Here is a 14,439-nt window from a genome sequence, read left to right as displayed (position 1 = left end):
TCTCAATTTTTTTTTATCTCCTTCCGGTTAGATTATGAAGTACTTAAATAGAAAATTAGGGAAGAAGACAAAATTTAGAATGAGGGGATTCGGAAGAAGATGAACATTTGTGGCAGAGTTCAAATTGTTGTGATGATTTATCACCCACTTATAGGCTGCTTAGATTGTATCTGTGATATATGTCAATGAAATACGTCGTATCAAGCTTTTTCTTCCATGTTTCTTTTTCTCCAAATCATGGTGTTGATTTGGAACGGTAAAGCAGATAGTGTTGATCATTTTGGTGCTTTGGAACATTGTAAATTGATTTGGAAAAATTGATAAAGACAGTCTGAACTATGGACGTTTATCTTTAAAAGGTCTCAAGTATGGATTATTACTGACTGGTCCCAACTAAGGGGGGTGTTTACATTGCGTGGGTCTTTTTACCGGTGACCGGATGTGTAAGTCAAGGATTTTTTTTTTACCCAAAATAAATATTCTTAACTTTTTTCTCTCTCCACCAAATCCACCCCCGCATCCACCACCGGCCACCACTTTCCTCTCCTCCCTCCTCGCCTCTCACCTTCACGATGCGCGCAAACTCTCCCCTTCAGCCTCCACCGCCGGCCCCTTCAGCCTCCCCCGTCGGCAAATAATTATTTTTTTAATTTAATAAAAAAAATTTAAAAACAAGGAGATCTTGTGCACGACCATTGTTGTGGGCGGCGAGATCTGGGTTGGAACCTTCGAACCCCGCCGCGAAATAGAGGGGAGTGTAGGGCGGCTTGTTTGCATCTCCGGCGAGAGGGGAGTGCAGTGCGGCGAGTTCACAGCTCCGACAGATATGGTGTGAGCGAGAGGAGAGTGCAGTGCAGCTTCTCCGTTCGGGTTTGCGTTGGACAGAAACCGAGAAGTGAAAGACAGAAGGGAGATTGGTAAACAGACATGTGGTGGGCGGTGAGATTTTGGGGTCGACGGTTGGGTTTGGTAGCTAGGGTGGTGGGAGGTTGTTGCAGTTGGTGTTGCTGAGGGAGGAAGGAGGTAAAAAAAATAAAAAATCAAAATCAAACACCCAAATAATTGGGTGGGTATTTTAAGTGGTTGGTTTTTTATTTAATGGGTGGGATTTTAGTTAAATGGGTGGGCTTTTTATTAAATGGGTGGATTTGTTTTAAAGTGGCACGTGATTTTTTAAATGACCCGACACGTCATCGTCTTCAACTTAGTAAACCGGTCATTTTGAAAAAAGACCCACGCAAAGTCAACAACCCCCTTAGTTGGGACCGGCCAATAATAATCCGTAGTTGGGACCTTTTAAAGATAAACGTCCATAGTTGGGACTGCCTTTATCAATTTTTCCAATTGATTTTCACTCTTTGTTTTGTGATTTATTTTGTATTTCTATGCAATTCTGCAGAGGGAAAAATATGCCAATCAACCATCTTATTATTCTTGGCTTGATTGTACTTGAGACCTCTTTGAAGGCGCCGCCGCTAATTGTCTTTCATTGATCAATACTCCATATTTATATATAGAGTTATAATGATAGTCCAATCATATTAGGAAGTTTTTTTTTTTGACATCAGCTAAAACTCAAAATAAAAACAAATCTAATCTGGCTGCAAAGGATGTTGCGCCATACGAATTCCTAGTTGAATATGTCGCTTGCGCCTAGTTATGAGCCTTTCAAACTTGATCTCGATCAACCTTGTGAATGACGAATTTGCTGAAATTCTTACCTTTATGGCGAATGCTCGAAAGTCCATTCCTGTTGATAGTCTAGGGTCCAAAATTCTGCAGATTTGTAACTAAAGTAGCATAATCTGTAAAAATGCAGATTGAGTCAATAGAAAGTGAAATAGCCCAATCTATTCCTTGTAAACAGCCCTTCGCTTCTGCATGTGCCGCCGAGCTTGCCATACCCCAATCATTGCCTTCTTTTCTCCATTCACTACAACTGTAATTGACGATAAAAATCAGCCCATTCCTATATGGTGGCTATTTTTCTGCCATGTTGCATCAACTTGTATTGATATGTCATTGGACCCTCATTACCTTGACCAATATGAATCTTAAGAAATCTTGGAGGATAAGAAGAACAGTGTTATTGCGGTGAAGGTAAATCTATCCTTGATATCAGAGTTCCGGTAAAAACCTAGTATGAAGGAAATGTGTCCTTCACCTAAGTTGCATTGGTCCAATACTAATTAAATACGGAATAATTAATTCAGTGAGATCAAGTAATCGAAACAACTAGCTGGAGCATTGCTTCCGATCAGTGAGTTCTAAACCTTATTAGGCTCACAACTTACTCTTGACTGGACCTACAAGGTCACACCAATGACATAAAACAAATCGCCGGATTAAATGAATCGGAAATTCATTTAATGGCTATTCGGGAATTTAGTTCGGAAAACGTAAATATATGATAAGACGTTGGATCGGAATCGTTTATCGTATTGCGTATATTCCTAAGCTAGACGAAATGAATAATCTTATCGTACGACATTGGATCGTCAAGTACTATATGACAAATAATAGTCGTAAGGCATTAGATGCAAGACGAAAGGGGAACGAGCAAACTGCTAGCCCACAAGCCCAAGCGCGCAAGTGCTAGGCCCATGGGCACAACAGCGAGCACACGGGAAACACAACAGTGCGACAAGCCCAAGGCTTTACCTGCTGTGCGCGTGGGCTATGCAACAAGCAGCAAGCAAGTAGCGCGCTGGCCTGGGCGCGGCCCAAGGCCCAGCCCAGCAGCTGTGCATGCTTGTGCGTCTGGGCTTGTGTGAATGCAAGGCTGGCCGGCCTTGTGCTTATTACCTTGGCCGATTAGCATAATAACCCCACATATTATTTTTTCATTAACCTAAGTCGGTTTTCCATACACTCAAAACCCTAGACACCTAGAGAACCCTAATTCTCTCTGTGCCTCCAATGTGAGTTTTTCAAAAAAGCCAAAATACCTGTGGAAGTTCTAAGCTAACGGAATCAAGGCGGATCTGAAAATGTCGGTGGACTATTGTAAAGGAACTACAAATGGAGTTCTTATTCGTGTTCGTGAGGCAAGTGGGAGTACACACATCGAATGTATGTATAGCTTAATCTATATTTTTACATGGATCCTGGATTCGGGATTAATTTCTCTTATATGTTAATTAGATTGACTGTAAATCCCTTTAGTGGTATCATGAGCTTCATGTATTTAAAGTATTTTTCAGAAAATTTTCATGTTATGAATCTGGTCGAATTTTCTGGGTTTTTTTTCGGATTATTGGATGAATTGTGAAATTTCCAAAATTATCGATTTTTTGATTTTTCTGAGCCTAAATCGATTGGAAATGTTCTAAGTTGAATTCGCGAGATCAGATTTGCGAAAATATGCCCCGAAGTTGGATTTTTTGGGAGTTTTTCGTGTTTAAAGAATTAAAACGTGAAATTTACGGCTTTAAAAATTAATTATAATTGCTAATTGACTTATAATTAATTGATGTTTTTCCTACTAGTTGTTTATGATTATTGTGAGGTTTTAAAATTTAATTCGTTTATGAATATTAATTATAAACTCTAATTATGCAGAAAACCCAAAATTAATGATTTTTATGATCGAAAATTAATTTTATTAATTGGTTAGATATGGAAATTTGTTAAGGCGAGTAGGGGAATATGATTTCATGTTTAAATGGCTTATTTAAAAATACAAGGATTAAATTTTGATTAGATTTGTTAATTTTAGTCGATCACCTAAACCAAATTTGATAGAAATTTGAAATTTAAATGTTTAGAACGATTTAAAATGTTTGGATTGGTTTATGTAAAGTATTCAAATTTTTGTAGATAATAATGGTTCGTTAAATTTGAATAATTGTTAGCCTAGAATTATAAATTTGATAAATTGGATTGTTTGAAATTTTAATAAATCAACCACTTTAATTATTTTTGCAATTAAAAACGATTGGAATTGTTAAAATTATGATAAATTTAAATCGTGCAAATTTTGTTTCGTAACATTGAATTAGATTTTGATGTTCGATTGGACGAGCAAGCCACTCGCACGAGGGCGATGGCTGATGTCCGTGTGTGTGCGGTGCGGACAACATGTCCTCATGCCATGGCTGTAATGCGCGCATGCAGCGAGACAAGGGACAGGGGTAGCGAGCCAGCGCTGGCACGCGCATGGGCTTGGCTTGCCGTCTGCATGTGTGCGGCATTATGCGAGGGTTGTTCGAAGCCTACGGGCGAGCTCCTTGCACACAACACGCAAGGCGCAGCGACGCGACACCATGCCAGCGAAGGAGATGGCGTGCTAGCGCGCGCTGGCCAAGCGCATCGAAGCAGCTAGGCATCGACGGGCAGTGCTCGTGCACATGGGAGCGCTTGTTTGCCTGTGTGCTGCTGCTGTGTTGTGCGGGGCGTGGGCCTTGCGTCTTGTCGACGAGACCAATGCACTGGGCAGCGGTTGCGCCCATCCCACGTTGCATTGATTTGTGTGTTTTTTGCTTCGGATTTAATTGAAGGCCCAACTTTTAGGCTTTGGGCTTATTTTTGCACGTAGGGGCTTACATTGGAATTTTTCAATTTTTTATTTTATTTAACTTGGGCGGGGCCTTGAGTATAAATATTTAAAATTAAAAGTTCATACGGTATTGATTTAAGTGAGAGAATTTTAATGAAATTATTGAAATTAATTATTTTAATTAATTTTTCATAGGAAAATAATTTTAATTAAATAAATATTTGTTAGAATATCATTAAGGATTAATAATTTGAAATCGATTAATCCTTTAGAGCGCATGTACATGAACGTGATTTTAATTAATCATGTAATTACGTGTAAGCTTACTTGGGCCACTCGTTTAAGGATATGAATTGATGAATGCATAGTATATTATTATGTATTGCAAGTTATGCAAGTGACTAGTATGGCCCAACTAGGATAGTTAAATACGGTCTGCATATCGTTTTATCTTTGAATGTAAAGTTTTTAAATATGGTATGCGTACCATGAAGTTTTATTGTAATAATTAGATTATTAGTTCAAGTACTTCTAGGTAGCTTATTTAAAAATTAGAAGTTAGCATTTTGAATGATTTTCAAGACGGTGTCAAGCTAACAAGGTGAAGATTGAAGATTGGATGCTTCAAGACCAAGTAAATTGGGCCATACTAGTTCACCAAAGTTTACTTATGCTTTTATATATTGTGTATGTATATTATGCATGTGTATGTTGTTTGTATGTTTGGATTAAGGATTCAGTTCACTAAATAATCAAACCAACATAGAAACAACTAGGCCCAAAGAATATTGAGTTTAAAATTGCCTTCCAAATCAAGCACTTACAAAATTCTTCGAACCTAAGATAGTAGGTTTCCGCCAAAGCGAGGTTCTATTTTAGTATTCCTAGATAGTAAGGCATCCCAAAGGAGCACGTTGATTGTGGTTGTAACTCAAGAAACATTGGTACATGTTGTGGAAAATTAAAGGAATAAGTTATGGCATTAACTTGTTAACCAAGAGTAGTTTGGAATTACTAGAAATTAGTTTTTTGCTTACCTAAAATCTTCAAAGGATTAAGATAAGCCAAAGCATGCTTAAGACTTAGAGACTTTTAGGGTCTTGGATTCATTTCATTCATTTTGGACTATGTATTTATTGCATGAATGAAATGTTTAATAGCTTTAATGATTGCATGAAATGCTTTTGTTTCAAGTTTTTAAAGTATGATAAATGTTTATTCTTTGCTATTTCATTTTGTAGAATATGAATTACAATGCATATAATTTTGACGACGCTTCTATAAAGGTCGTCGACCTTCGACGACTTACCCCTTTAATTAAATCTAGACCGTCGATTGATCTCAACCTAATCGAGACCGTTCACTTGATTTTATCCTTTTTATGGGTTGTTTGGCTCTAGGTAAAAAAAGTACCCAACGTATATTTAATATTAATTATTTAATATTAATGACATCATCATCCGTCCATATCACCGCCGGCCCATCACCGCCGGCCCATCACCGCCGGCCCATCACCGCCGGCAACCATCCCCGCCGGCAACCATCACCGCCGGCCACCATCATCCGACCACCGCCGGCCACCATCACCGCCGGCCACCATCATCCGACCACCATCATCCGACCACCATCATCTCGCCCACCACCATCAACTGACCACCATCATCATCGCCGGCAACCACCAACATCATCCGGCCACTAACATCACCGCCGACCACCATCACCGCCGGCCACCACTCCACATCGCCGGCCATCTAATTTTATAGTTAATTAAATAATAATCTTTTTTAATTCTATAATTTATTAAATAGTAATCTTTTTTAATTTTAAGTAAATAACCGTTTAGTTTAAAATATTATTGTTATTTATCCAATATTAGCTAATTTTGACATATATTAAAAAAAAAAATCAAATTTAATTTAATTATTTTTACTGATTTTTGTTTTAAAAAAATCTGATTTTATTCGATACGGTATTAGATAATTATTAATTACCGAAAGTTTTTTCAATAAAACAGATTTTATTTGATACGGTATTATATAATTATTACCGAAAATAGAATAGATTCTGATATTATAGAATAATATTTATTTTTTATATATTCTTTAATTGATTTAGTATCTTAATTTTTCCTAAATTGAGCCTTAGATTTCGCTATTGATTTTCCTATAAAAAATATCAGATTTATTTTATTACCAAAATAAAAATAGATTTTGTTGTTTTTTGTTTAGGGATTAAATAGATTCTGATATTATATTATTTATTTTTTAGATATTCTTTTTATAAAAAAAATCAGATTTTACTTGTGACTATAAAAAAAATTTAATTCTATTTGTTACTATACAGAAAATTAGATTTTATTTGTTACGATAAATCAAATTTTATTTAGATTTTTTTTTATTTCGGTAATTAACTATTACCGTATATCTTAATTATATTAGTTAATAATTTTTACCGAAATTGTTAAGAAATAAAATCTGAATTGTTACCGAAATTTTTAAAAAATTACCGAAATAATAAGTATCAGATTTTATTTGATTACCAAAATTAAAATAGATTTTGATATCGTATATCTGAATTATATTAGTTAATAATTGTTACCGGAGTTGTTAACAAATAAATCTCATTTGTTACCGAAATTTTTTTAAAAAAATTACCGAAATAAAAAAAATCTATTTTTATTTGATTATCGAAATAAAAATAGATTTAGATATTTTATTTTAGGGTTAAAATAGATTCAAATGTTATAGAATAATATTTACTTTTTAGATATTCTTTAATTGATTAATATGTTAATTTTCCTAAATTGATGCCTTATATTTTGTTAATAATTGTTACCGAAATTATTTTAAAGAAATCAGATTTTATTTGATTGTTACTGAAATTTTTTAAAAAATATCTTATCTTATATTATTTAATTATATATATTGTTTCCGATTTTTTTTTTAAAAATCTTATCTTATATTAAAAGCAAATCTTATCTTATATTGTTACCGATTTATTTTTAAAATAATCTTATCTTATATTAAAAAAATTCTTATCTTATATTGTTACCGAGATTTTATTTGATTGTTAACAAAATTTATTTGATTGTTCCGAATTTTTTTTTTAAAAAATCAGATTTTATTTATTACCGAAATTAAAATATATATTCTCTAATTGATTTAGTCTCCTATTTAGTCTCCTAATTTTCCTAAATTGATGCCTTAGATTACGTTATTGATACTAAACCATTTACAAGATATCGTTTATCTGATTTATACTAAATCAATTACGTTATTTTTTATCCTATATTCTGTAACTTTTAACGAAATAATAATTGTTTTTTTATTTGAATACCGAAATAAAAAAAAATCAATTTTTATTTTATCCTACATTGAATCATGAAATAGAATCATACATCGAATCATGAAAATTACCGAAATAAAAAAAATCTATTTTTATTTGATTACCGAAATAAAAGTAGATTTAGATTTTTTTTAGGGATAAAATAGATTCAAATGTTATAGAATAATATTTATTTTTTAAACATTCTTTAATTGATTAATATGTTAATTTTCCTAAATTGATGACTTAGATTTCGTTAATAATTGTTACCGAAATTATTTTAAAAGAATCAGATTTTATTTGATTGTTACCGAAATTTTAAAAAAAATATCTTATCTTATATATTATTTAATTATATATATAATTACCGATTTTTTTTTAAAAAATCTTATCTTATATTAAAAACAAATCTTATCTTATATTGTTTCCAAAATTTTTTAAAAATAATCTTATCTTATATTAAAAAAAATTCTTATCTTATATTGTTACCGAGATTTTATTTTATTGTTAACGAAATTTATTTGATTGTTACCGATTTTTTTTTTTTCAAATCAGATTTTATTTATTACGGAAATTAAGATATATATTCTCTAATTGATTTGGTCTCCTATTTAGTATCCTAATTTTCCTAAATTGCTGCCTTAGATTACGTTATTGATACTAAACCATTTACAGGATATCGTTTATCTGATTTATACTAAATCAATTACGTTATTTTTTATCCTATATTCTGCCACTTTGGGTCATGTTAGATAAATTAATAGGGTTTAATGTATTGAAAGAATCAAATAACGGCTAGTTCGTCACGGCATTGCTTATTTATTTTGTTAGGACCTCCTAATTATTTTTTGGACTGACCAAAATACTTTTGGAATTCCACTTTATTAATTAGGAGTTACTGAATTGGGAATCATAAAGACTTAATTGACTTTGGAAGTAAGAGAATCAAGAGAGCGAGTGTTGCCAAATATCGGTAATTTCGGACACTTACTTATTTGCGTTACCGTTTTCATGAAATTATATAAGCAAACAAACCCCTTTGGGTCGTGTTAGATAAATTAACAGGGTTTAATGTATCGAACGAATCAAATACCGGCAAGTTCGTCACGACATTGTTTATTTATTATTTTAAGCATTTCCTTATCTAATGCGACCCTCTATATTTATGTTAGTACCTCCTAATTATTTTTGGAGTTACCAAATACTTTTGGAATTCCAGTTTATTAATTAGGAGTTACTGAATTGGGAATCATAAAGAATTAATTGACTTTGGAAGTAAGAGAATCAAGAGAGCGAGTGTTGCCAAATATCGGTAATTTCAGACACTATATTTACTTATTTGCGTTACCATTTTCATGAAATTATATAAGCAAACAAACCCCTTTGGGTCATGTTAGATAAATTAACAGGGTTTAATGTATCGAACGAATCAAATACCGGCAAGTTCGTCAAGACATTGTTTATTTATTATTTTAAGCATTTCCTTATCTAATGCAACCCTTTATCTATTAATAAATCTATATATCTATTTATGTAAGGACCTCCTAATTATTTTTGGAGTTACCAATTACTTTTGGAATTCCACTTTATTAATTAGGAGTTACTGAATTGGGAATCATAAAGACTTAATTGACTTTGGAAATAAGAGAATCAAGAGAGAGAGAGTGTTGCCAAATATCGGTAATTTCGGACACTCTGTTTATTTATTTGCGTTACCGTTTTCATGAAATTATATAAGCAAACAAACCCCTTTGGGTCGTGTTAGATAAAGTAACAGGGTTTAATGTATCGAAAGAATCAAATAACGGCAAGTTCATCACGACATTGGTTATTTATTATTTTAAACAATTTCCTTATCCAATGCGACCCTTAATCTATTAATAAATATATCTATTAATGTTAGGACCTCCAAATTATTTTTTGGAGTTACCAAATACTTTAGGAATTCCACTTTATTAATTAGGAGTTATTAAATTGGTAATCATAAAGATTTAATTAACTTTTGAAATAAGAGAATGAAGAGAGCGAGTGTTGACAAATATCGGTAATTTCGGACACTCTATTTAATTGTTTGCGTTACCGTTTTCATAAAATTATATAAGCAAACAAACCCCTTTGGGTCGTGTTATATAAATTAACAAGGTTAAATGTATCGAACGAATCAAATACCGGCAAATTCGTCACGACATTGTTTATTTATTATTTTAAGCATTTCCATATCTAAGGCGACCCTTAATCTATTAATAAATGTATCTATTTATGTTAGGACCTCCTAATTATTTTTTGGAGTTACCAAAATACTTTTGGAATTCCAGTTTATTAATTAGAAGTTACTGAATTGGGAATCATAAAGACTTAATTGACTTTGGAAGTAAGAGAATCAAGAGAGCGAGTGTTGCCAAATATCGATAATTTCGGACATTCTATTTACTTATTTGCGTTACCGTTTTCATGAAATTATATAAGCAAACAAACCCCTTTGAGTCGTGTTAGATAAATTAACAGGGTTTAATGTATCGAACGAATCAAATACCGGCAAATTCGTCACGACATGGTTTATGTATTATTTTAAGCATTTCCTTATCTAATGCGACCCTTTAATTATAAATAAATCTATATATATTTATGTTAGGACCTAATTATATTTTGGATTTACCAAATTCTTTTGGAATTCCACTTTAATAATTAGGAGTTACTGAATTGGGAATCATAAAGAATTAATTAACTTTGGAAGTAAGAGAATCAAGAGAGCGAGTGTTGCCAAATATCGGTAATTTCGGACACTCTATTTACTTATTTGCGTTACCATTTTCATGAAATTATATAAGCAAACAAACCCCTTTGGGTCGTGTTAGATAAATTAACAGGGTTTAATGTATCGAACGAATCAAATACCGGCAAGTTCGTCACGACATTGGTTATTTATTATTTTAAACAATTTCTTTATCCAATGCGACCCTTACTCCATTAATAAATATATCTATTAATGTTAGGACCTCCTAATTATTTTTTGGAGTTACCAAATTCTTTTGGAATTCCACTTTACTAATTAGGAGTTACTGAATTGGGAATCATAAAGATTTAATTAACTTTGGAAGTAAGAGAATCAAGAGAGCGAGTGTTGCCAAATATCGGTAATTTCGGACACTCTATTTAATTGTTTGCATTACCGTTTTCATAAAATTATATAAGCCAACAAACCCCCTTGAGTCGTGTTATATAAATTAACAGAGTTAAATGTATCGAACGAATCAAATACCGGCAAATTCGTCACGACATTGTTTATTTATTATTTTAAGCATTTCCTTATCTAAGGCGACCCTTAATCTATTAATAAATGTAACACCCCGACAATTCTCTCTTTTCTAAAATAATCTTTTAATATAAAACGTAGAGAATTATCAAGGCATTATCGCCCGTGTGAAAACGTAACGGCTTATTCAGAATTTTGCAGCGGAAAACATAAAACTAACTTTAGGTTTATAAATAATCGATTACAGATTTAGTCCCCAAAAATCAACCAACGAAAATAAGGAAATATAAATAGTACGACAAGTTTAAAGTCCCAATTAACAAACCCAAGTTAACTTAGCAAATCAAAACTAAATACAAGCTCTCTATTCCCGATCCCAATGATGCAACATCTTCAAACCTGCAGATGGACAATGCTTATTGATCCTTAGAGACTGCTCACCAAAGATTGGGTCATCACAGGATCAATAAGGCATAGCCATGATCAACATGCACAAGCAAAAGCACGTAATCAGCAAAGCTGAGTACTACATACTAAATCAATAATAATCCTAACATGATACTATTAAACGATCAATCCTAACATGACACTAATGAACATAAATAAGGGCAGACAAATCATGATAATCTGAAGACCATACTTAACTAGACTAGGCTAGACTGGACTAGACTTTTATAACAATAATATTATTTTAATTGAAATAGGCAATGGACCGAGTTTTCTAGCTAGACGAGGTACGGGCGCGACTCCGTAACCTCAGTGACCTGCGATATCGAGGAACGTTTGACTGAAAATAGGACGCGGTGATCAATCCGGTCCGAATGAAAGGCCATGGGCTACCACCATGAACCCCAACTCCTGTTTGTCCGTCACTTTAGACGTGCACAGTCTAAAGCTATTGCTACTCAGTTTCACTTTACATGATTTACAAATTAACACCCTGTTATGACTCGACAATCACATAAGGCATGCAACTCACATTTATTTATAACTGTTTTTATCTTGGAATTGAGTAAGTGATCACAAGGCATCAAACAGGATTCATTCCAATTAACTCCAATCTTTTCTTTAATACTGATCAACCCCTGAATATGGGTATAAGGTTTCAACTTACTAAATGAGGTCCTCCGCCCTCATAAAGTAGTGAAAAGCTAAAAAGGGAACAACAATTAACTGATCTGAATTATATACTAAATACTCTAGTGTTCCCAATCAAACATGTTTGCATCAATCTTCCATACTAACATGTTATAATCCTCAAAATGCAATAAAGGTTTAATATGTTCATCCAACAGTATCAAACATGCAATTTCAACCTGACTAAGTTCATCCACAACATTAACATAACCAAGTTCATCAATAATTCAACATGGTTTCAACAATTAGCACACATTCCAAGCACACAGGTATGTACGTACCTTGTGTAAACAAACTGATAGGCCACTTTAACACTTTCAAAAGTCGTCTAAAGAGAATTCTCTACCTAAACAACCAACAAGTAATCTCAATCAATTTCTAATAATTGACAACCACAATAAAGCATCCCAAATGCATCCTAAACATATTTAGAACTTTCCTAAATATCAAAACTTGAGCATTTGCTTTCCTAGCATCATAATTATTGAACTAGTGATTGAAATTCGTTGAAAACTTTTTGCAAACATCGTACTCTAAATTTTCAGCAATGTAAATTCATTTAAAAACTTCACCATGGTCAATCTACGTTCCTAGTATCTCAACACAACCAATTCAATGATCCATACTCAACCTATCATGATTAATAATCATAAAAACCTTGAATTTCATACTTTAAACAACCAAAAACCAATATCTCAATGTAATTAGATAATCTGAAAATTAATAACTTTATTATGAAATTCATAAAATCTTAAATTTATAATTTAAATCACAAAACCCATAACTTTAATTCAAGAAAACATAATTCAAATTTATAAATCATGATTAAGCCCTAACTTAATTTTAATTAATTAAAACTGAGAATTAATTCGTTTTTAATCTCAACATCAAATCTGAAAATCATATTCACCATAAAAATTATAAATTTAACTTAAGAATATAATCTAAATTAACAAGCTTTAATTTAAAATAATTAGTTACTTAGGGCTTAAGAAAGTAACCAATTCAAGAGGGGGAGAAGGGAGCTGGCCGGCGGACGGTGATGGCTCGCGGCAGGGTTGGAAACGGCGGCTGTGCGCGGTGGTCGTGGCCTGGGTCACGGTTTGCTGCGCGAAACATCGAGCCATGAGAGAAAGAACGAAAATAAAGGAAATAGAAGAAAAGGAGGAAGGAGGAGAAGCTTGAAGAAGAAGAAGAAGTTACCGCGGTAGTGGTGGTCGTGGGTCACTGTCGCGGTGGTGCGGCGGCTGGCGGAGCAGTGAAGGCGGGAGGCAATGGCTGAATTATACGTGAGGTTGAAGAAGGAGGGTTTCCTTCTTTTTTTTTTTTTTTTGCTCTCCTTCTTTTGGTTTCACGTGAGACTAGAGGGGAGAAGGGAGTATTTTGTTGGGTTTATTGGTTTGGGCTTTGCCTAATTGGGCTAGGAGTAGGATTTAGGTTGATGAATCCAAAATGTTTAGTACTTGTTTTCTAATTTCAATCGAACGTGATTTCAAAATCCGAATTTGTTTTAACGTAAAATTCAAAAATAAATTTTGATTTCATAAATCATTTAAAATATTCAAAATGTAATAACATAATTATATTTTAATTACATATTCATTTCTAAAATTCGTAAATTACATTTAAATATTTTAAATATACGTTAGAATATATAAATAAAATATAATAAAATTACGGGGGATTACAATCTACCCCTCTTAAAAGAAGTTTCGTCCCGAAACTTGACACGGAAATTCACATAACTTTCCAACTTTTCAACTTATTCTTATTGTAGAAGTACTTTGTGCCACTCTTGTGCACTCTTTTGCCAACTAAGCGTTACTTGTAATACTCAAGAACACATTTTCTTATGCGGAGAATCTATTTACTTGCATCATCATGTAAAGGTTGCTAAAAATAAGCATAAAATGCATAAAAACACCATAAAAATAGGTAAAAAGCGCGAATTTCTATCGCATTCTACCCCTCTTAAAGAAAACGAGTTACGCCCTCGTAACTCACCTCAGGGAATAACTTTGGATATTTCCACTTCAACGAATTTTGACTCCTTTTTCATCAAGATTGGTCATTGGTCTTGCTATTTTCCTGAAATCTCTCACAACCCTCCTATAATGGTATCTAGGCCTAGAAAACTTTAGATATTGGACACGTTTATTTGGAGTATGTCACTCACTCACATCTTGATTCTTAGTAAGATCTACAGAAATTCCTTCTACTCAGCTTT

At 33.1% G+C, this 14,439-nt stretch overlaps 1 long non-coding RNA gene across 1 annotated transcript; it reads right to left on the bottom strand.

The window, feature by feature from the left end:
- Nucleotides 1-11,241: 11,241 nt before the first annotated feature.
- LOC130460954 (uncharacterized) lies at nt 11,242-13,539 on the bottom strand. Its single transcript, XR_008921193.1, has 4 exons — nt 13,416-13,539; nt 13,214-13,318; nt 12,494-12,558; nt 11,242-11,508 (listed from the first exon to the last, which is right to left on the bottom strand). It is a non-coding gene; the product is annotated as an uncharacterized lncRNA (long non-coding RNA).
- Between the last annotated feature and the right edge of the window lie 900 nt (nt 13,540-14,439).

The sequence above is a fragment of the Spinacia oleracea genome, chromosome 5 (assembly GCF_020520425.1).
Source record: "Spinacia oleracea cultivar Varoflay chromosome 5, BTI_SOV_V1, whole genome shotgun sequence".
NCBI lineage: Eukaryota > Viridiplantae > Streptophyta > Magnoliopsida > Caryophyllales > Amaranthaceae > Spinacia > Spinacia oleracea.
Note: the sequence above shows the minus strand (reverse complement) of the source record. Positions and strands in the feature narration are given on the sequence as shown.